We start from the raw sequence: 23,739 nt of genomic DNA on the forward strand, positions 1-23,739 counted from the left end.
TGGCAAGAATTAATGTATAAACTCATATAAACATAACATATTAACATATACACATGAACCAGGCAGAGAAAACCACTGGGAGGAGGATTAAAATGCCTTCCACCTGAGTTAAGGTGGGTCAGTGAGGTAAAGGAAGCCTGGGGGCCCCCAAGCAGACTTTGATCAAGCCCTGGACAGTTAGACAAGGTCTTTCTTGTCATTGCACCCCCAAGGACAGAGAGCCAGTACTGAAAACTTGGGTGAGGAGATCAGTTGGATATAACATTTGATACGAAAGTCTCAAGGATTTCATCTCAGGGTAGGGTTTTCCTGTGGGTTTTTCTCTTTCCTATAATGTGTGTCAAACAAGTAAATGTTTCCATTATTTTAAGGTAAATAAAGGCTTATCTTTCCTTTAATCTTAATCTGATTCATCTCACTGCAAACTCAGGGTGAGGTGAGAAACCAAGGCACTAAGGTCTTGATCCCAAAATCCATCATTGTCAATAGGAGTCTTCTCATTCATGTAGAATGATTTGTAATCAGGCCCTGAGCTGTTGTGTCTCTGTATACAAACACATTTCTGTATCTGTGTGAATATGTGCTAATGTGTGGCTGTGTATAATGCTTTGTGTATGGGTGCATATATGTGTGTATTTACATACACATTCTCACTAACACAAATATATATTTAAGATTTACAGTTCTGGAAAACCTAGTGAATAATGTAAATGATTAAAGCAGATGCCTCACAGAAAATATTGTTCAGACCCCCTCATTTAAATTCAGCCTCTTATTCACACTTGGTAATACATTCTGCCATATGAATTATGGATTCCTGTTTTTATCTCTCACACTACACATGAATGTTTGATAAAGATTGTTTCCAATATTATATTTTATCAAAATGCTCATCTAAAATTCAGTCAGAAATTCTTTCCAGTAATTATGCACTGACTTAGCACTACGAAAATAAAAAAAGGAAAAAAAAAAGGCAAGCCAAATTATATTATCATTGTTTTTCCTGAATATTTGTCCTAAATAAGACTAAGAGACTGACAGGATTTGCAGCCAAAATCTTTGTTTATACTCCATCCAAATGGAGCCAAGGCAGTTACAGTATGTTTTTCACACTGCTCTGCAAATGCTTCGGTCTCTGTGCTTTGTCTTGGGAGGAAAAAGGCTGCTTTTATGCTAAATTATTCGTAATGACTTTGTGAAGTGGATTAATATCCAGAAGGGGTCTGGATTCTCACTGGAGAAATATCAAATTTACCTCCTTGGGGAATTAGGATAGTCTTATTATAAGGTTCCCAGGAAAGCACAAAAAAAATGTTACTGTCCACAGCAATTCAGTAATTTTTGCATTTATTTTCTTTTCTGTGTGCAAAATTGCAGTTCCTGAAGAAAGGTCAAATTACAGAAAAACAAAATGTACTTTCCCATTTTGGCTGGTAATCTGTGTCATGACTTAATAAGCTGCCCAATCTTCCCCTTTGTTTGTGCAGGGTTCTCTTCAATTTTGTCAGGCTGTGCATGTGTCAGTTGTCCAGAAAGGAATTTCTTCAGCTATATCTTTACTCTCAAGGAGGACAGCACAAGAGAAGCGCATCTGAAGCTTGAAAGAGTGGCTGCTAAGGCACCTACAGGGTGCGTGTTTGGGAATGGAGGGTTACTTGAGTTCTTGTCTAGTTTCACGGACTGACCTACCATGAGCTGGCATGCATAGGGATGATCCTGGAGTGCATTTCCCATTTAGTTTCATTTAAACAGAATCCAGTGCTCTCCAAAAGCAAACCAAAGCCCAGTAAATGGGGAAAAGTGGAGGATTTTTTTCTAGGACAAGCCTTGTCTCATCCAAAACATGAACATGAATACAGACATAGAATGCAGCAGATTTGGGATCAGTCCCCAGATAAGGCTGTCAGTTGTCCTTTTCTTTTTGAGAGAATTGAGTTAGGAGAGTGAGGTACCCAGCGGGTGAAGTTACTAGTGTGTATTTTCTGAGGAGGAAGTTTAATTATCAAGTGTACAGTCTTGTTGCAAGTTACTCTTGGTTGGGAGAAAACGTCTGGGAAATTGTTCATACTGGCAGCACAGGCATTTTGATTCTCTCTCTCTTTGTGCAGTGCAACAAGTCCAAAACTACTCTGTATCTTCTGAAGAACTAGGGGAGCCCTGTACAAGGAAGGCTGTCTTTCCTCTCTTAAAATTAGCAGTAATAATGTATTCATTTTTATCTTTCTATCTGCGTTTCCTTCCTGCACGTTTATCTGGGGAATAGCTTGCCCTCCTCAGCATATGGCCTGTGAGGAGATATAAGACAGTCTTCTTTACACAAAGACCCACTTCCTTTTCTAAGTGCAATTCCCATTCTTTCATTTCTCTTGGCATGCAGATTCTCTGTGTTATGTCTTTCATGATTGTGTTGAAAGCTTAAAATGCAATGATAAGGAAAAGATTGATCCGTAATGGACCAGTGCCGTGTTGACAAATTTCAAACACATTTTATATAATATATCACATAAAGTATGCCAATATTAATCTGTCTTAGATACATATGTTCTCCATATTACCAAAGATTTTGCCATCTCACAATCTTTCTTCACAATCAGTTCATCATGCTACTGCTGTAAGTGCTTTTGCCCTACACAGTTGGTGGGAAAATACCACACAAGGACTGGCTTGTCCAAGTTCCCATATGTAGACCACCCTCAAAATAGTGCCTGATATGGTGGAATGAAGAAATTAGTAACTGAAAATATTTACAGCCTAATATTACACATTACTTTTTCTGAAGAAGACAGAGAAGAGGACAAGTGCTCTATCTCTTGGCCACTTACTGCTGAGTAGTGGTATTATGTGTAGCGGTCAAACAAACAAACAAACAAACATTTGTATCAAGTTGATGGGGATTTTTTGTTTCTGTTTCTTGTTTTTCTTTTGAATTACTCTGTGGAGTCAGTAAATCCATATACATCTGCCACAGTAGAAAGGGAGTAGTCTTTTACACTGTGATGAAGTGTGAGAAATTATTCTAAATCCAAGAGGATCATCTTTTGTGCCTGATAAGGACTGCTTCCTTAAGAAGAAGGGACAACTTCTAGTTGTAGATTTCTCTACTTGGGTATCTCTATCCTATTCACCAATCCTTCCACCACTTCTTTCCAAGGCACAAATCTCAGTGGAAGCCAGATGCTTAGTCAGACTTTCCCTCTTGTTTCCCTTGAATTTACACCTGAGAAACTCCCTGCTACAAGGCTCCTTTGGGATAAGCAGGGCTGCAAAGACAGCCCAATCACTCTTCCTTCAGCAGCTGCAGCAGTGGGAAGTTCAGAAATGATGTCTAAGACAGGAACATGTAGTTAAGCAGTGCGAGAGTCCTACTGACTCTCTGGATGCCACTGCTCCATGCTGAACTCTTTTCCTGTAGCATTTCATTCAAAGCTCAGTTACGGAAGCCATTAGCACCTTTCTATATAACAATATGATGACAGGATTTCTGCCTGTGGTTTCTAGAGGCACGTCCTTCAGGGAGTGCCACAGCTATCATAATGTTAGCAGATCTGTGTGAGTATACATGTATCTATCCATCTATTTAATAAACGCTACACATGAGTTGCTCCAGCTAAGGGATTTATTCTGCCCCATACAGACATCACTATGACATATTTCAAGGCAAAATATTGCATTTTTGCAGGGCCAAGTCCTTTAAAAAAGACACAGTTTGTATTAGTTTTTTATATCCATGGGTGCGAGCCCAGATGCCCTCAGCATCTCTTGGGAAATAATTAAAGTATGAAATACTTACAGAAGTTGGTACTTTCACCTTGCAACCAGGAGAAATCATCACCTCTGCTTCTTAGGCCTGATCTACCCTTGTGTTCTTATGGGAAAGCTTCACGTTTAATGACTCCTATGTTTGCTGAAGGCATTATTGGCATTGATCAGATGTATGCCAACAAATGCATATCATGGCAAAGATGACAACATCTTAAGGTCAGTAAATACTTCAGTGACAACATAGTTGTATGTGAGTTTATGTATCTGAGAGGATGATTTGAATATACTCCGAACCAGAGTTCACTGACAGGATAAAAAGGTCAGAACATTCAGTCTCTTGCATCCACTCTTTGTTGCATCACTGTATGTTTTCCTCTATTGATTTGAAAATGAGTAAAATATTTTTGGTGTCAGGCCAGATCCACAGTGGAACTCTTCCATACCATTCCAAATAGCAGTAAAATAGAATTATGGAATATTACACCAAAAAAATCTTGCCCTACACATCAGTAATTTATCTGCTATATTTTTTGCATCAGTAACCATAAGAAATTGTTATTGGTTCCTCTTCTACTGCATATTTGTTCTGTGGTTAAAGATGAGTTACTGCACAGTTTGGGTTAATGGAGGCATTCTCCCCTGAGACAGAAGTACACACTGGCTTTAAGATGGGGATGGGTATTTTATTATGGTCTATGACTGATTTCAATGCTGCTTTATCATCTGCCAGCATGCACACACAAACTAATAAGCTATTCACTGCTTTTTGCCCCTGAGGGCACCTTTCAATAAGGCGAGTCATTGATTTTTACCATCAGACATACAGGCCATAAGCCATTCCCTGTATCATTCTCTCCCCAGTGGTGCATTCTGCAGGGGAAACTGGTCATTTTAGGCACACACATTCACACATGCACACACAGTAGCCAGCCATAATCTAGCTCAGATGCCCAGATATTCACTTTGTTTCCACTAGAAGAGCTATTTATATTAACCTCTTCTGCAATTCTGTCAGCATAATTTTTTTAAATACTTCTACATAATGCTGAGGCCTCCTACAATAGGTAATAAACATATAATATTTTAATATATATTAAAAATACTTTTAAAAAAATCCTTGACAGCATATTTCTGGAATATAAATCAGTAACTGATCATCATTGCCACTCCTTTAAGTCCAAAGATTCAATTGCAGTAATAGATATAATCATGACCAGTGCCTTTTAGGTTACTTGTATTTCTCCCAAGTCTGAGAGGGCTGTTCCTGTGGAATTCTGTAGTGATGCCTTAAAAATTTTTTTCTGTTTTATAGACCAAAGGTTCTTAAACTTTATGATTTTGCTCACCCTATCTAAAACATGAGGCATAATGTGGATCATTGTGGTTTTAATCACTGCCATTGTCTTCTACTCTTGCTCTGATAATGTCCTTTAGATCCATCAATCAAGCTTTCTACAGCTACCCAGACCAAAGGAATATGGGTACTCAGCTGGCATCCTCAGAGTATTTCAGATTTCACTAGGAGCAGTCTCATGTCCTGAAGCTGAGTGTCTGGCCATCGTGTAGGTATTTCCCACTTCATTTACCCCCCTCTTTAGCAAACTGTCCTTAGGGAAATAACTGGCACTCCAGCCAGAGTCTCCTCCCCAGCTGCCAAGACGTAAGGAAGGGAGCCAGTGCAGCGCCTCATTTGCCCTCTCATCCCTTCTCCAGCCAGAGCAGCCAAGGCAAGGCAGGGCTGCTGCAGTACCTGGAATACTCCACATGATGCTCCAGACATTGAAAGCATCCTGGCCTAGCCAGGAAAGTGACCTGTAATGGCCTTAAGCTATCTTAACTCCATCTGAAATCCTAGTGACAATTCCCTCCGGGCCACTTAGGCACAGAATACTGTGCTATCCCAGAGGCTCCACTTTCAGTGAAATAAAGCAGTTTTTAACAGCTTTAGTAGTACATGGAAGAAAGGCCTTAAAGCTATACATTTTTATCTGCTCTATATATGATATTTCACAGCATCTGTAGCCCATGTGAACTTTAAATAACCAGAAATATCATAGTTTAAAATATTTTAGTCAGTTTTCACAGCAGAATATAATGCAAGATACAGTTTTCTATGAGAAAAAATCAATTATATTTCTGATGAAAACATAGAAACTAAATGTTGCAATGAGGTAATTCAAAACATCTCATTAACATCTTTCTAGAATTGTCTTAAAACATTTCTTAACACCCTTTCATATTATACCTTTGTGCTAAAAAGCCCAGTACAAAAAATAATTCTGAATGTCAAAATTACTGCAGGAAATAAGCTAGCCCTTATTTTTCAGCTATCTCTAAGCATTAATTAGGTAGCTTGATGAATTACAATTTCATAGTACACACAGTCTTGTTTAAAATTCAAAATGTAGCCTGTATTAAAATCTACAGTATTCAGCTGAGATCTATGCTGCCAGCTCTCCCTCGATAACACCAAATGCATTAAAATAAAGCAACTGCATCCAGTATGGATATACTGTGAATTCTGATGCCCATTCTTCCACAGGGGGAGGGCTTTATGTGTTGAAATTAAGGATTTGAAATGGAAAAATCATTACATAATGAAAACTGGTTTTTCTAACTGAAGAAAAGGTGCTTTAAAGTGTATCAGGTTCATAATCTATTTGGAAATTGAGGCAGAAAATGCCTGTGCAGTTAATTGGCATGTGCAGATGATCTCAAGCATCTAAGCAACTGATTGATGATGTAGGGCTACACAAAGTATCTCTGCTCACTGCCATGTCAGTTTTTATACAGACCTGACCATGAATGTCTCATCCAGCATTGTATTATCAGACCAAATGGTCATCCTTTATCTCAAGAATTTAATAATTTTGCTGTTTACGTTATGAAAATTTCAAGTTCTGCTTATCCAAGGTTAGAGAAGGAATACCTGCCTGGATTACAACTAGAAAATGGACATATTTATGATAGTGGTATTGAGAATAGAGAGAGGAAAAATAATCTGAACTATCCCAGTTCATCAAACATCAGCAGAAATCTACTTCTCCAAATTTAATATCAAAGGATCACTATTACTTCTGACAGTGTCTCTGAGCAAAGCAGACAAGCCTCTGATTGCTAATTAAACCATTGCAAAAAGCCCTTAAATGAAGCACCCCCATGCCTGACTAACAACTCAAATCTCAAAGGCTTTCATAATTGAAAGTGGAAGAGATTAAATTAAGAAAATATTAGAGAGTTAATGAATGACAAAAAATGTTATTTGTTCTGTTTACAATGAAACAAAAATCAAGGAGTTGTCTCCCCTAGCTGTGGGAGGGCATACATTGAAGTACCTATCAGAACATACATTGTAAAGGAACAATTGCACAGTCTTGCACCCATTGTCCAGCCAAACAAGTGTCCTGGATCCTGCAAGGAGCAGCCTGGCATTATTTTCTTCTTATTTTCTCTGAATTTCTAGAAGAGCTGTTTAAATCTATACCAAGCTGTCCTTTGAGATCTGTCTGCAGGAATCTAGGAAAAGAAGCAGCTGAAATTCATACATTTGGTCCTTCAGTTAGGGTATGTGCTCCAGCTCCCCATCCTGCACACGGGAGACAGGCTGAAAATGTGCAGCAGGCTGAAAACGCCTCCTGTGGCTCTGGCTGAGGTGTTCCATCCTTCCATGCAGGTGTGCCACCTGCAGCTCCTGACAGAGCTGCTCCAGAGAGCTCAGTGCTGGGGAAAAGTCCAGGTTCACACATCTCTTCTGAGGGAAATCTTTAATTCACTCCTGCAATATGAGTACCATTCATCACTAGTACCAATTCTAGCTGAGGTGATAAATGAGTGGCCAATAAACAGATTTTATTCCACAAGCCCTGCTGTCAGAAAAGTACAATGTAAAGACTGGCAGATGTCGGTCTCCTTTCTTCCATAGTCAAAAGGAAACAAAGTGATGCAAATACAATTTACCCAAATACATAAATATATTTTAATAGTCTAACCATGGTCTCATTTTATTCCTTTGTCTTTCATAAATGGTAATTTTGCCTCCTGTGAGCAAGTATCATCAGATCTTGCTAATGGGAACCATTTGTGTGGATTTAGGAAGGCCTTTGCTGCTATGACAGCACCCTTCACAATGAACATTTGTCAGCACACTGCTGTTATTTCCTAAATATTTCCACCTCTCTGGATGGTTGTGTGTGTGTGTGCTTGGAGTTGTGGGAAATGTGGGAGCTTTGATGAAATGCCATAGCTGAAACATTTGACTGAGCTGTCAGGCTCATGCCTAGGCAGGGAAGTGGTGACTGTTCCAGTCTCAGGTCTCACTTCTCACAGTCCAGACAAAGCAAGAGTTTAAGATCATGGGTCCTGCCCTTGCTGATAACATACTACTCCCTCCCATGCTGGAGCAAACTAAGTGACAGAGAGAAATGAGCCTCCCATTCAGATTTAATCCTCCTGGGGTGCATTTTGTACACAATTCCTTGGCCAGGGGGCTTTGTGAGAAAATGGTAGCCCCCACTAGATAAGCTCCTTTGATTGAAATTGCAATCAGTTTCTGAGGTCTACAGAAAAGGCATTTGGATTGAGCTGGAGAAAGACTAGGTTTCATTCCTTTTCTTTCTTCCTTTCCTCTTCAAACAGCAACTGAGTACTCAGTGCAGTGGGTTTAACTTCAGTGAGGATAAAACTGCTGGAGAAAATGGTCTCACCTGAACCATTTACCATCAGTGAGCTTTCGGATCTCAGAGAAAACCTTTCCCTGCAGGTTGCAAAAGATGAAGGCAAACTCTTTAAGGATTACTCACTTATGAGGTTTCTGATGTCTGAGCCTGGAAAATGTGATCTATGACCAGTGGAAAAGGGGCAGAAGAATTTTATGGAAGTTCCAGGACTGCTTTTGCTGTAGACTATAATTGCCCTCTAATGAGTATCCTAATATCAACTCCTTTTGCAGAGCTGTCTATTCTCTTAAAAAGAAAAAAAAATGCAACTTACAGATTAAATACTTGAAATGGGAAGCAGCAGATTTTTTTCTGATAACTGCTTTGCATTTAAAACAAGGGATGTTTAAACATTTTTTTAAACATGCCTCCTCATCCATGAAGTAACAGATTGTGTTCTTCCTTCCACTGCTGGCATGGAATTGTCATAGGCATCAGGTCTCTTGCACTGTCATAGGGATGTTTTAGCAAGAAATAACCACTTATTCCTATGATATATTTGAGCTTTCTATTATCAATTTGGAAATTTCCATGTCACATTATTGCAGAGTCAAAATCCCTATGAGACTTCAGTGGAGGTGTTTTGTAGGGAGACATTAAGCCTCACAGAAATTCAATGTCAGGTTGTCAGATGTAAGGCAGGATTACTCTCCTAATTTCAGAGAAGAGATACTGATAAGAAGTTGGCCCCAGACCTAGAAAAAAGCTGGTTTCTCCTATCTAGCTGCTGGTACAGAACTCCTTCAGAAAGTATACATCTGAATGATGTGTCAAATTATTTATTTTTTTTATTCCATTTTTCTTGTGACAAAACTTCATCTGTTTTCCTGAATAATTATTACACAGTTGAACAAGTCTCACCAGTCCTGGTGACACTGATGAGACCGTCAAAATATTACACTGAAATTTCCCCTTTTTCAATTCCATCAAATTATTTCTAGCGATATCTCTCTCAGCTGCTTGAAGAATTCTACATTTGTCTTGCTGAACATCACCCTCCAGGCCCCACAGCCTTTCCCTGGCATTTTGGCTCACTTGTGAGGCTTGGCTAGTTCAGAAGAGCTCCCAGCCTGGCCTGTGAGCAGGAGGTGCCCCCGCACAGCCCTGGTGACAGCCCTGTCCCTGTGCCCTGGCATGGCATTGTGCTGGCTTTGGCTGGGGTGGCTCATTCTCTTCTAGTAGCTGGCATGGGCTGTGTTTTGGGTATGTGTTTTGGGTATGAAGCAGTGCTGATAATTTAGAGTGTTTTCCTCACTGCTGAGCAGCATTAAACAGAGCCAAGGCCTTTTTCTGCTCCTCACCCACTGGGGAAGAGGCTGGGAGTGCACAAGGAGTGGGGAGGGGACAAGGTCAGGACAGCTGGCCCCAGGTGACCTAAGGGATAGTCCAGACCATATGACATTGTGCTCAGCATGTAAAGCTGTGCAAAGAAGGGGGAAGGCTCAGAGTGCTGGCATTTGTCTCCCCAAGTCACTGTTACGTGTGATGGAGCCTGCTCTCCGGGGGATGGCTGAACACCTGCCTGCCCATGGGAAGTGGAGAATAAAGTCCTTGCTCTGCTTTCCCTATTAAACTGTCTTTATTTCAACACACAGATTTCCTCACTTTTGCCCTTCTGATTTCCTCTGTCCCACCAGGGGGAAGTGATTGAACAGCTGCCTGGAGCTGAGTTGCTGGCTAGGGTTAAACCACAACACTGTGTTTGTTGCACTTTCTCTCTTTATAATAATGTTTGCTGTGTGGAAAATGTACCTGCAGGTAATCTCTGGAAGTAGCCCCACTTAATTAAACAATAGAAAATGATAAAGGCAAATCAGTTTAAAGGCACTTCTAACCTTTGCTTCAAACACATGACTTCACCTAAATACTCTAAGCTTTCTGCTTGAGAAATTGAGTTAAGAGATCAAAAATGCTTGAAAAGTAAATTAATCCAGGCTTTTCTGGGCAGGTGATAGAAGTGTGTGTTCCTGACTGAAAACTCAAACATCTGCTTTGAGCAAACCAACTTTTGTGTTTCAGATTTAACAACAGCACATAAAAAAATTGAGCCTGTGAAATGGTGCATTTGGAGAAGGCTGCCTGACACATCCAAGCTGTGGTTTTTAGAGCAGTGGGATATATTTTTGCTAGAAACTTCATGTCAGTGCAGTAGTAAAGCTTAGAACAGCTTGGGTACCTGTGGCACAGAGTGCATACCTACTCTTACTAATGGATCCCAAATATAATATATAAGAGAGAGATCCATGCATCAGCAACAGGACTTTGTGATATAGGGATGCTGAGGTAGGCACTATCTCAAATTATCTATAGTTTTGTATAATTTTACTGCACCTCCCCTATAGTTCATGAGGAAAACTTTTTATCTCCTCTAGACAATAATTTAAAACTAGTTTTCAAGTGTAACAGTGAGCAGACACCTAGGGGCAAGAACAGATCCCAGGTAGGTCCCTTAACTGGGACACTGGAAAGAAATTTGAAGCATTTTCAAGAAACGGAAAAAGTGCATTACCTAACAATTAATTGTTCTGGTTTTTGGGTTTTTTTCCCTGCTTATAATATCTCCAGTAGCTTTGATTTTTTTACTTGGTCTACTCACTGGGCTCTACATTTCTTTTTAAAAATGGGACTTTTCATGGGACAGATTTTCCAAAATTGTGCAGCTCTGCTTAGTAATCAGTCATCCTCAGATGAATATTTTTAATTAGATCATCTGGGTAAATCAACAACTTACGCAAAAGGCAAATTAGGTCATCTTGTGCAACTTACTGGCAAATGTTATATTGTTCACTACAGGATATTTTCCAGCACTTTGTCCTATCCTTCCTAAATTAGGAAATCATAGTATATTCCTTTACTTCTCTTAAGAGATTGTCTTATAGGCTAGGAAATTGTGCTGTTGGGTTTTTTTTCCCCTAATAGTCATGAACCCAAACAATATCTTAAGTAATTTGAAAACTTTGAAAATTGTTTTCCTCCTGCAAGATGTGATGCTGTAGAGATGCAGTGCTTCCTTCTGGGACAGTGATTCTTATTGCAATATCACAATATTAAGGTACTACTTCCAACCCACCTGTACTAACTTTTGTCACTTTTCATGGTGTTAGATCAAATTAATGGAGATTTTGAAATCCAATTAGTAATCCTAGAGCCCTCTATACTGTGGTTCTCCAAAAGCCCTCCCTCGGTCTTGATTTCTTTTTGGTTTTTTTTCCCCTCACAGATTTTGCAGAATATTCTGAGTATTACAAGTTTCCATTTTAGAATGCTAAAAAATTTAATCCTGCTGGAAGTTTTGATTGATGTTAGTGAGGAAAGACTTAATGCACATAGTGGGTACTTTTGGAAATATCCCCTATCCCTTTCCTGACTGTGGAAAAGGAGTGCTTTTTTTTCTCTGATGCGTGGTACCACTGTTCTCAACAAAATATCCCTCTGGGCAGGGTTGTCCTTGTCATTTAGTTCAAGAGATTCTCTGACTGGTAACATAAGCACTTTTTATCTTTGAGTGATCTATTGGTATTTTTTTAGTTCTCGAAAAGGAATTTGCTTGTGATGTCATATTTCCTTTGTTTGTCAACACAAAGAATAGGAGAGTTCAAAAAAATACTGATAGCTTTGATCAAAACCAAAAGATCAAGCTTTTTGTGAAAGATGCATTTCAGAGCAACTTTTTAAAGTTAGTGACTCTAGCTGTCATTAATTCCAGCTGTTTATGTCACAGACATTAAATTTTCAGTGTAAAAAAAAAAGAAAAGGAGAAAGGAAGTATGCATTTACTAGGGACTCTGTCTCCTGAGAAGGCGAAGCCGGGCCCAGAAGGAAGGTATGCTCTTTCTCCTATCCTAATGCCTCAGTCTATTTTTTTACATAATTACTGGATTGGTTTTACTTTTCCCCAATGCTTTCTTTGTTTTTAGAGTCCTACTTTTTTTATTTTTTCATCTTTGCAAAATCAGTGCCCACATTTTAGTTCATCTCCTGAACTGCAAAACCCATGTGAGTTTGGAATGACACAAAAAAAATTAGTTTTTAATCAAGAGAAGGGAATAAATGATAGGTGCATGTAAATCTGTGTAGCTTCATGAAAGGAGATGAGGCTGTTGTGCATTCTCTTTTTAAAAATCTTTATTCTAATTTGAGGCTAGGTAGCAATGTTCACCCTGAATTCATTCTTGAATTAAATCCTATCGATTTATACAAAGAATAGATTTCAGTCTCTGTGTTTTTAGAGTATATTGGTTTACCACTTTAGTCATGAGGAACATTCCTTCCTTTTCCCCTTTACTTTCCTAGCTCTAAATTCTAGGAGAACAATTCACTTGCCATCACAAGGAGTGTTTGACAGAACAAGATATAGTTGTGCCAAACTGTTGATGACACAGCACTGTGCCAGATCATAGACACTGTTTCTACCTGTGGCCACATCGGGTACTTTCTCTTCCTGGTTCTGTCAGGAGATCTGTCAGCTCTGGTTCATCTTCTGTGACTATCATTAGGGTAGGACACACCATTCCTTTCTCCCTCTTGAAAACTTTATGCCAAAAATATTTGGATACGTTTTTAAATTAGAGATTGGTAAAAAGAAGTTAATTTTCCAATTGTTTGAAATATGATTGATTTAATTTTGAGCTTATCAGAAAACCAGATCAACAATTTTTCAGTCCTCATTTTTTAATTAATAGCTGTACCACAGTTTGGATCAGGTCTTCCTGGAAAAAATGTGACTTACACCAATGAGCACTGTACCAAAACCTGATAATTTTCCCATAATACAAACCTTTGTGTATAAATGTCAGTCTTCCCAAACAAGTGCCCACGCTAATTCTTCTGAAACTCAGTAACTTCACTCCTACAGGTCTTACTGGTGAGAGCACAAAAAATATATTCAATGCATTCATGAAATATATTTTCTGTATTTTTAAAATTTATTTTAATTGGAGGACTTGAGCTTTTCAAATGTAATAAGAATGGGGTCACAGGTAAGCTGATAAGCATTTGATTTTATCTTCAAATTTATTCTCTTTTTTTGTTTGTTTCTTTCTTTTTGGAGCTGAATGATTGCCTCTACATTTTGGCTTACAGAACCTCTATGGCTTCTTAACCTGCCTATATCCTGAAAAGATTTATCCATTTGTTTCGTACTGAACTCAGAAATTAAAGAGTCAATGCATCTCCACAAAATTAAGGAAGTAATTGCACAGAAAGACCAAGTAGAATTTTTTAAATGCAAGTGATTTTTTCTGTATTAATATGGGTAAGAGGCACCATTATTAAAAAGGAGTAGCTTTCACATAATTTAAAAGGATATGAATATTGTGTAGATCAAAACCTTAAATTAGTCTTTCATGGATGAATAACAGGGTATAAATTGTAGTCCATTTCTTTGTGCATTATCTGTAAAAATGGGGTCTGATGTCTTTGGGTTTCCTGGGAATACAATCATGTATGTGTGTGCCATTTACAGACATTGCTACAAATGTATTGATATAAATGACTACAAAAGGTGCAAGACAATGGGGAATGACATGCTACATGTCACAAACCATTTCAATCTTCCTGTGCTATTCAAGTAATTTTAGTCTGGTTGTGTCCCATGTGACTTTTTCCTCCTGGATTAACTCTGCAGGGACAGTTAGTGAATGCAGAATTTGATATGTGGTGTTTGAAGTGTTTCCATAAAATTTAAAATATTAATAGGTTAATAATTTCCATTGATTTATAATCTGATTACTTTTGAAGGTCTTCTGAAATATGTTAGTCCTGGAATAATTAAAATACCACACAAAAGGGTGAATACAATAAGTGCCAATAAACTTAAGTAACCATCCTGCTGCTCCTCTCAAATGGAAGAAGTATGAAAACAATCTTAATTGCATGACTACTTGATAAATGTCTTAGAGAATTTGGACCACTCAAGACTAACCCTGAATACTGCAAAAGCTCCTTTACAGTCTGTGACAGCACTGGACAGCCTTATTCTAGAAATCATGAGAAAGAGTTAATTTACCATAAATCTAAGCTTTCAAAATAATTTAAGTATAATCAGGAGTCCATAATGTAGAAATCATTGAGGATCATTTGTCATTATGTTAAAAGGAGACTAGGCAGAGACCAGAAGCACTGGTTGTCCCAGTGCCCTCCCTTTCACCCCAGCATCAAGCTCTTTTGCACATTAAGCTTCTTACAAGTCTTCTGATTTTTCAGCTGTTGGTCCTGTTATAAATATATCTCTGCTTTAGAATGTCACTGTTTGCTCTGTGCACTGAGCCTACAGGCTCAGGAAAGAGGAAGGAAAAGCTCCAGTTACTGGCTGGAGGTGAAACATTGACTGAAAGCACATTAGTTGTAATTATTAGTGCTCTCATTATTTTTACATATCAATATAGATTATATATTTTTATATAGATTTAGGAAATCCCCTGTAAATTGAGTATCTCAGACACCTTCCTTACCGGTTAAAAAAAATTATTCAGTATTGTTACTGTATGAAATAGCTAACAGAATTAAGAGCTGAAAATAGTTAAAGATTAAATAGGCCCTTTAATAGTTCAATCATTCCTGCCACTATAAAAATCCATGAAATATCCTTATAGAAGGTAACGAGGGAAGTGGAGCAGTGGTCATGAGCAATACAGATTCATGTTTCTCTTTGGCTAGGTGTTGAAATCTAAACAATATGAAACTTCAGACTCCTGTTTTTACAAGCATGTTAAGTGTAGACATTTTTGAAAAATTCACTATTAAATGAAGTGCCAGCAGATGGCATTGAAGAATATATGTCATCATTCCAGTTTCTTGTAGAATAAGGCTTCCTGTACCACAGATTTCTTCCTCCAAGCATCTCCTAAACACTGTATGGAATTCACTAAAGCACACATTTTACAGAAGCTGGAGACCTGCTCTTCAGTGTAAGGAAACTTAAAAGGCTCTAAGCTCTGAGCTCTTTATATGCTGAAGTTTTTATTTATCCTCTCCTGTGGAGGCAGGCTGAGAGAATTGGAGCTGTTCAACCCAGAAAACAGAAGGTTCCAGCAGAGCTTCTAACACCTTTGAGTGCCTAAAGGGATCCTACAGGGAACCTGGACAGGTACTTTTGACAAAGTGAGAGCTCAAAGGGTAATGGCTCCTAACTGAAAGAGTATAGATTTAGATTGGGTACTAGGAAGAAAATCTTTACTGTGAGGGTAGTGAGGCATTGTCCAGGTGAAAAGGTTTGTACAGCTCGACTTTGAAAACAATAGTAAGAGCTTTGAATATTCATCTCTCAGTAGGTGGTGAAGGTCTTACCAAACACTGCAGATGAATCAAAGGCTATTTGGTTATGTTTACTGCTGTAATAAAATGAAAATATCTGCTGGGTATTCATATGGTTTAATACTGTTGGGTGATTTCTTCCTCCTTGTCTTGAATCTGACTGGTTTTGAAATGCCAAATCAAACACCCATCCAGAGAATACACAAAGACGTGTCTGTCGCAGGAGCAGCTGCTTGCACATTGCTTTACTTAAAATGCTTTGAGAGGCGTGGTTGCCCAATGGGGAAACAGGCTACAGACTAATTAAGAAATGTCATCTTTCTTCTTCCTTGCCTTAAAATTCTCCATAGAATTTTTTCATTATTAAGCACTTCATAAGATCCCAAGCCTACTGAACTTTGAAAACTTGCAAAAAAGCTTTCTACTATAAGTTTTAATTATAATATTTCCCATTCCAGCTCATGACAAAACAAATATTTGACCTCTGATTGGTCCTCATAATCATCTACCTATCTCAAATAAAGTTGTGGGGTTCATTTTAAATTGGTACAAAGAAGCTCTGATCTTTTTTTCTAGTTTCCCTTATAGTATTTTATAATAAAGTGAAGGAAATCCATGTAGTTATACAACATTCATTGAGCAAAGGTGTGAAGTGTTGGATTTATCATGGCTTTTCATATTCACGGAAAACCAAGCTGGCATCTTTAATGCATTCACAGATGTCTGACATCTTGTGAAGAGAACCAACATACTGTAGTAGGATTTAGCTGGCAACAGAGTACAGCAAAAAAAGGGAAAATTGTTTGGCTGTAGGATAGACAGTGGCTCTGGATGTACCTCCTAGCCAAACAGTCACACTGCAATGATTGTGTTATCACAAATTCATCTTTCTCCCATTTGTCCCCCATTCCATCTCACACTGACTCCTTGTGTTCAGCACAATAACCCAGTGACTTTTCTGACCAATCCTGCAGTGTCAGCAAGGGTGAATTATTATGTTTTTACTGATTAAGCAAAAGGTTAATTAGAACACCCACTTTTTTTTTTGACCATATGTTGGAAGGGTGAGAAGAATTAAAGAAAAAAAAACCATGAAATCTTGAATAACATTAGCTACATTTTGACTTATGGAAATATTAAGAAACAGGAGAGTTTACTCACTTTGAAGTCCCTCAGTAAGAAGAGGAATAGAGCATAATAATCCATAATATTCATCTTTAATTCATATTAAAAAATGTTTTCTATACAGACATTTGGTTCTGCGGCTTAATTGCTCATCCTTCTAGCCCAAAGCACACTTCTGTACACAGACAGCATTTCTGTTGAATCTCAGAAACTCTGTTTGTGTTTCATGTGAGACTGGAGCAGCTCAGCACCCTGGCTGCAGACCAGTGGGACCGAGCCCACGGGAAGGATGGGCCACAGCACTGGGCTGAGCTGAAGGCAGCACTGCACCAGGGCCAAAGGATTCCTCTCCAGTCAGCAAACCAGAACAAATAGAACCCATCACTGCTGACTCTGGGGAAGCAAATGAATTCCTAAGCTGAAACCTCAGACCTGAGAGGAGCCATGCTGAGAAACCATATGAGCCAGAACTAGGTGGGATTTACAGGTGTCTCCCACAACACCATTAGCACCCACAGAAGTTCCTAAGAACAAAACAGGAAAATATTGTCCACACACTTTCACAGCCTTCAGCAATTTGCAGTTCCCTCTTTCCGACATTAAATGTATTACTTTCCCATTCAATAGCCCTTTGTAGATTTTTCTGCTATGAGTTTATCAGTTGTTGAACAAATGCAAATTGTAGCTCCTTTAATCCCCTCTTATGACTTCCACAACTATGCTGCAAAGCACAGTAATAGCTTCTCTTCTAAAATTTCTACCTGCTAGTTTCATTTGACACACTGTAGCCCTTGTTTTGGGAAAAAACAATGAATACTGATTCTGTATTTACTGTCTTCATTCCACTCATGTTCTAAACATCTCTATCATACACCCACTCAGCTGTCTTCCTTCCAGTTTGAAGAGCTGTAGTCATTACATATATGAAAACCATTCCACCCCTTAAATGATCTTTCTCTCTTTTTCAGTTCTGCTCTGTCTGGTGTTGAGATGAGGAACTGAGAATTTGAAAGGTTAGAAAGAGTGACTAGGTGATTTATTTTACATGCATGGTAATACATTACATACAAAACATAATAACTGTAGTACGAAATCAGGCATGAGGGTTGCAGTAGGCATTGGTAAACTGGTGTTAGGACTCCTGGAATAAACCCACAGAGTGTTACATCTTGGACTTGTTAAAGTGTTTTTTCATGCTGTGCTATTTATGTAATTTTATGCTGTTTAAACTAAGCCTTTTTCTAATATCTCATATATTATTCTAATTACTTTAGTGGGTTTTTTTTTTTTACTATTTCCATGTATATTTTCCACTCTTTTTATCCTACAGGCAGAGCTCCGGAGTGCCTCCAGCACTGAGAGCTTTGTCTCCTTTTTTTCCTTTCAAAAGTAGTAAATATCTCATCAGTCCTTAAAGATCCCACCACCCCAGAGCATCTCACTGTTTGTCCCTACTCTTACCACCTTCTCTACAAAGAAACTTGTATGATTCAATTTGCTGGAATAAGGCAGTTGCCAATGACAGATTTTCCTTTAGGAAATACTGTGAAACGATTCTGATCTCACAAAAAAAAAAATGTACTAGAAGCAACCCTTCTTGCTCATACTCTAAAAGGAGTCAAAAATATAAAGCAAAGGGGTTTTTAACAGTATCTAGGGAATTCAGAAGCAGAAATATGACTAAGACATCTAAGAGGTTTGTCCTTAACTCCCTTGGATGTTTCTGAAACTCCCATCCTCAAAGCTTGTCCTAGAAGGATTATAAGCACACCCCAGCAGTAGGGATGTGTTGTTCTGCTTAGCAATTGTGCAGAAGAGAACTGTGTTTGAACAATCCCCCTTAAATCACTGCCTGCATCAAAAGATTGGCTCAAGCCTCTTCTTCCTCCTCCCTGCTCCTTCCAAACTGGCCACCTCACAAGGGAATATTTCTGGATACTTTGAAGGAGGACAGACCTAAAGAAGGTTTTCACCAGCTGCTTCACATGCATAGATGCAACTGGAATTATTTTACATTATGCAACTAAGCATTGTGACTGCACCTTCCCCACCCACAAAAGGAGCTAACCTGGTGACACATAGTCTGCAGTCTCACGTGGCTTTTTGGAGATGGGAAATTCAGACACTGTGTGATTTTAGTCGTTCTCCCAAGGACAGAGAAAAGGAACAATGGGCTTTAGCCTGAGCCTTGCCAATTTAGCTCAGGGCCTTGTCAGATGTTTCTGAAAGTCCCTGTGTGCCTTAAATAGATAATTATATTTTTTCACAGTAGCATGAGGTAACAGCATAAAATGTTTAGAAGTGCTCTAAACTGTTGTTCTGGCACACAGCTAGGAGGAGAACAAGAGGAGTCAGACCAGGAAGTTCCTGACTTTGGATGATTACCATAACAACTTAGTTATCCCTCTTCTCTCTCTGACTAATTACTGATTGTGACCTATTGCATATGATGGAATTACTGTGTTATTGACATAGAGCTTAAGAACAGACCCTTTATTGGGGTGAATTTGATGTTTGAAAAGGCTTTCCTCCATCTTCCCCTTCTTGATAGGAAAATGAGAGTGTAGGGAATGGAAATGCTGAGCTCTCATGCAGTGGGACTTATGCTGTCTCAAAAAATGCTGTCTTTATACACTGATAAAAAGACTTCAATAAAGAAAACCATACAAAAGATCTAATAGTTCTTGGCTGTATAGAGGAAAGGAAAGCAGGGGAATGTGAAGGAAAAATAATAATAATGCAATCTTCCATTTTCTAACATAGACAGTTGGCAATACTGTGCTTTTCCAATTAAGATGATAGCATCTGGACTACTGTAATCCTTAAGGTTGTAAACTGTGTCATGTTGCCCAGAGTGGATTCATCAGTCAGCTGGCAATAATTTATATGATTAAAAAGAAAGACATTGCCCATAATTTTACTGTAGGGTTGTTATGTTGTCTTTTGGGTTTGTTTTTTGTATTTTTTTTTTCCTGTGGAAAATAATTTGTCAAAAGCATTGTACTGGAAGAAAAAAAAAAGCCTGCAACAAAATTAGCAAAACATCTTCCTTTGTCTTCTCTTCCCTGTTCAAAAATACCTAATATAAATAACTAAGCTAAGGGTTTAATGATTTTAAGATTAAGTTTTTACCCACTAGATGAGATTATTTATTATGCTGGACTTTATTCCTACAGTGCTGCTCAGGCTAGCTGCAGAGTGGGGACAGAAGCATGCAGCTTTAGAAGGGAAGGCCAGGATGGCAGGTGGGGCTGTGGGACTGCTGCCACCAAGATAGGTAGGGCAGGGGATAGCAGAGGGTAAAAATAATCAACAGACCCAGGGGCTGGGAAATCCTCAGCAATGAGAAGGAGTTCAGAAGGTGCAACTTAGACAAACTGACACAATTTTCACTGAGTCCCTTTCCTTAGTCCTTTCTCTGGCATCCAACTCAATGTTTGGATTAGTAAGGCTGTTATCCTGCAAGTGCATAATAGTGGCTGCAAAGAAATAACTGCTCTTTTATGAGGAGATATTTTGGTACTTCTTCCTTGAAAAAATTAGAACAAATCTGTCAGTAATTTCAACAGTTCTGTGAGATTATGAAGTTTCTTTTCATTTCCTCCACATCATTTGTATCATGAGTTCAGAACTCAGGTTCTAGTCTCAGCAACTTGCCTGCTGAGTTAGGCTCTCTGAGTTATATTGGGACTGCTTAAATGCAAAGACTTGCTAGAAAGAAATTGAGGGCTCTCCTGGAGCCAAGAAACCTTCCCTCACACAAGTGCCTTGTTTGAGCCTTGTGTAAGGATTCACACCTGTGCTGAAATGGGAATGCTGAACACCTGTGCTGAAATGGGAATGCTCAACACCTGTGCTGAAATGGGAATGCTCAACACCTGTGCTGAGCAGGTTGAAATGGGAATGCTCAACACCTGTGCTGAGCAGTTAGAAGAGGTTATAAAAGCTGGCAAAAGGGTAAACCAGCTGCTCATACCTTCAGAATTCAGGTAAGTAGCAGCCTCTGAGAAGTTTTTCCTAGCTCTTTGGTTTGTTTCTTTTTGTTTTGGGTTTTTTGGGGCTTTTTTTTTGTTAGTTAGTTGGCTTATTTGTAGCATGGATTCAAGTTCTAAATGTTTTTAATATAATTTCTCATGCTGTTGGCTTGTATTGATTCCAGATTGTTCCTTGCTTTCCTTAGTGAGACCTAGTACTTGGTTTGTGTAGCTCCCTTCTTTCATGACTGGAAGTAGGAGTAATCACAAAGGAGGAAAAAATGATGATTTTCATGACATCCTGGAAGTGTCAGCTGGTGTATTGGCCAGAGCTGCTCTGGCAATTTCTGTCTTGCCCATTCCTACATAACTAAGAAAGGCCAGTTTGCACCCAGCATATTTTCTCCAGTACATTCAGTACAGGTGGCAAGATGACTGTGTGTTAAGCTTTAAAGGTTTCTATATGTAAGGTTATATATGCCTGTAAAGAAAGAGTGATTGAATGCACAAGATAAGTTATCATCACAACCACTGTTCAAATGCCTGCATTTCTGAGTAGCTTCTCTGTAACAGTAGCATGAGAGGGACCTGGAATTTGCCAGGAACATGGTGAGGCTGGGAGAAGTGAGGGGTTTTTTCTTTAATTGTGAGAAACACAATCACATCTGAACTTTGGCTTAGTTCACAGAGGTGTCTTGAGATCCTGTGACCTTATGTGAGCCCAAAACAACAAACAGCACATCTTCCTTTCAAGACTATTTCCTTGAAGCTACTAAGGATTGCAGTATTCACTTAAATGACTGAAAAATGCAGTAAACTCTTAGCTTCATCCTCAGAAGCAGCCTAAAAAAGTTAGATAAAATCATGATTTAATATCCTTTGATGCAACAAACATATTTAATGGAAGGGCACAGTCAGCCTTCTCTCCAGTAAGGCAACACCAGATTCTGTCAATCACCTCCAGCCTTTAGAAGAAGGGTTTTCTGATGGAAGAGGTTGATATTCTCCTCATTGTGTCATAGAGGCACAGTAGACTTGCCATGAACTTTATAGATGTGGGTGGTGTTTCACTAGAATAGAGGTGAAGCTTCTTTTTCAGTTTGAAAAAGTCATCACCAGGGGACCTGCGCAGCATCCATGAGGTTTTGAGCTGGTTTTGCACGAGTGAACAGCAAGTAGCTCTATGCCCTTGGTTTCATCACAGTTCTTTAAAAGATGTGAGTTGACAGCATCAAAGTGACTTGCATTGATCTTTGCTACTCACCAGCTACTCCAGCTTCATCTCTAATCTCAGTATACTCACTATTTGAGTTAGTTTATTATTAGAAGATGAGCAAAGACCACTACCAAACCCCTCCCTAATGTTCCCCCTCCCTCATCTCCCTGCCACTGAAAGCAATCCATTTACTTTTTTAGATGATTTTTAGCTAACAGCACGCGAAGTTTCCTTTTGGTGTAGCTGGGAACGTGTAAATAGATGGGGATTACCTGAAAATGCTGCTAATGAATTAGTATATGTAATGCTCAAAGAAGCTTAGGCACACAATCACAGAGGTCTGTAAAAAACATCCCTATGTTGTTGAAGAGCAGGGAGCAGTGTGTGCTTACCGAGTCACACCATGCAGACTTGCTGGCAGGAGTGTTTACCCTGCCAGCAGTAACTGCAAATTGCAGGCAAGCTTCTCTAGCAGGGCAGGTGTGGGGCACAGTCTGCCGTGGGAAGCATGTCCTGGGCACAAATAGCACTGAGTCACTTTGCTGAAGGACTGCATTGCTCTGGAGAGCTGAGCCAGTCTTACATAGTGGCAGAGCCTTGCAATTGCCCCCTTGACCTTGGAGAAGAGGAACTAATGCTTGAGTAGAGAAAACCCCAGACTCACACCAAATATTCTGAATTGGAAGGAACCCACAAGGCTCATTGACTCTGACTCTTAAGTGAATGGCCTGCACATGGGTCACACTCTCAACCTTGGCACTCTTAGCACCAGGCTCTACCACTGGGCTAATGCAGAGCCTAGCTGTCCCTCTGCTGTGTGATGGGGAAAAGGAGGCAACGAGCTCCTTGTGGTATTTTATTGGTGTGGGAGCATGGAAGTACCTTTTATCCCAGGGAAATAAATGGCTCCAGCTACAATGCCTTGTGTTGTGTGGAGAGTCTTCTGCTTCTGAACATGGAAGAGAAGTAGAAGCTCTAGGAAATGGCTGGATAACCTCTGCTTTGAAGGCAGAGCTAAAACCTGCAGGGGCATATTAGACAGGACTATAAAATCTTATTGCTGAGACATGATTCTTGTTATTAATCAATGATTAAATAACAATTTAGCCATACAAATTCCTCCCACTTTTGAGGCACAAAAGAGCTGTGCTCATTTATTCCATCCAAGAATTTGATATAATAATTTTGGGAAGACTTCCTGTTTCTTTTATGTTCATGAGAGTTCTGTGTTATGCAAAGAGACTGTGGCATGAATGTTACCTGGCCCAATTTCTGTGTGTAGTTAATTGACTTAGCTTTTTTCTCTGCATGCAATTCCACACACAAAAGGATGTTTTAAATCACAGCCAATTGCTGAGAACACTTTCAAGGAGTCTTTTATTTAAAAAAAAAGTCCTAAATAATCTGTGTTCTTTTATTCTCCCATTATAAAATTGTAAAGTTTTCAAGCAAGCAAGATGGTATTTCTCTACTGAGCCTTCTAGTCCCAAGCTTTCTGTTTGTTCCAGAAATACCAGACATTCTACACAATTTGTTCTATAAGAATCTAACCCTGTATACTTTACTAAAACTTCTTGGGATACTTTGGTCCAACAAACACAGCCCAGAGACATCTACATAGGGGTAGTTCATAAAAAAAATAAAAGAACACTTAGGGATGACAGGAACTTTGTAGAGTGCATAAATATTGTGT

Source organism: Melospiza melodia, chromosome 9 (assembly GCF_035770615.1).
Source record: "Melospiza melodia melodia isolate bMelMel2 chromosome 9, bMelMel2.pri, whole genome shotgun sequence".
NCBI lineage: Eukaryota > Metazoa > Chordata > Aves > Passeriformes > Passerellidae > Melospiza > Melospiza melodia.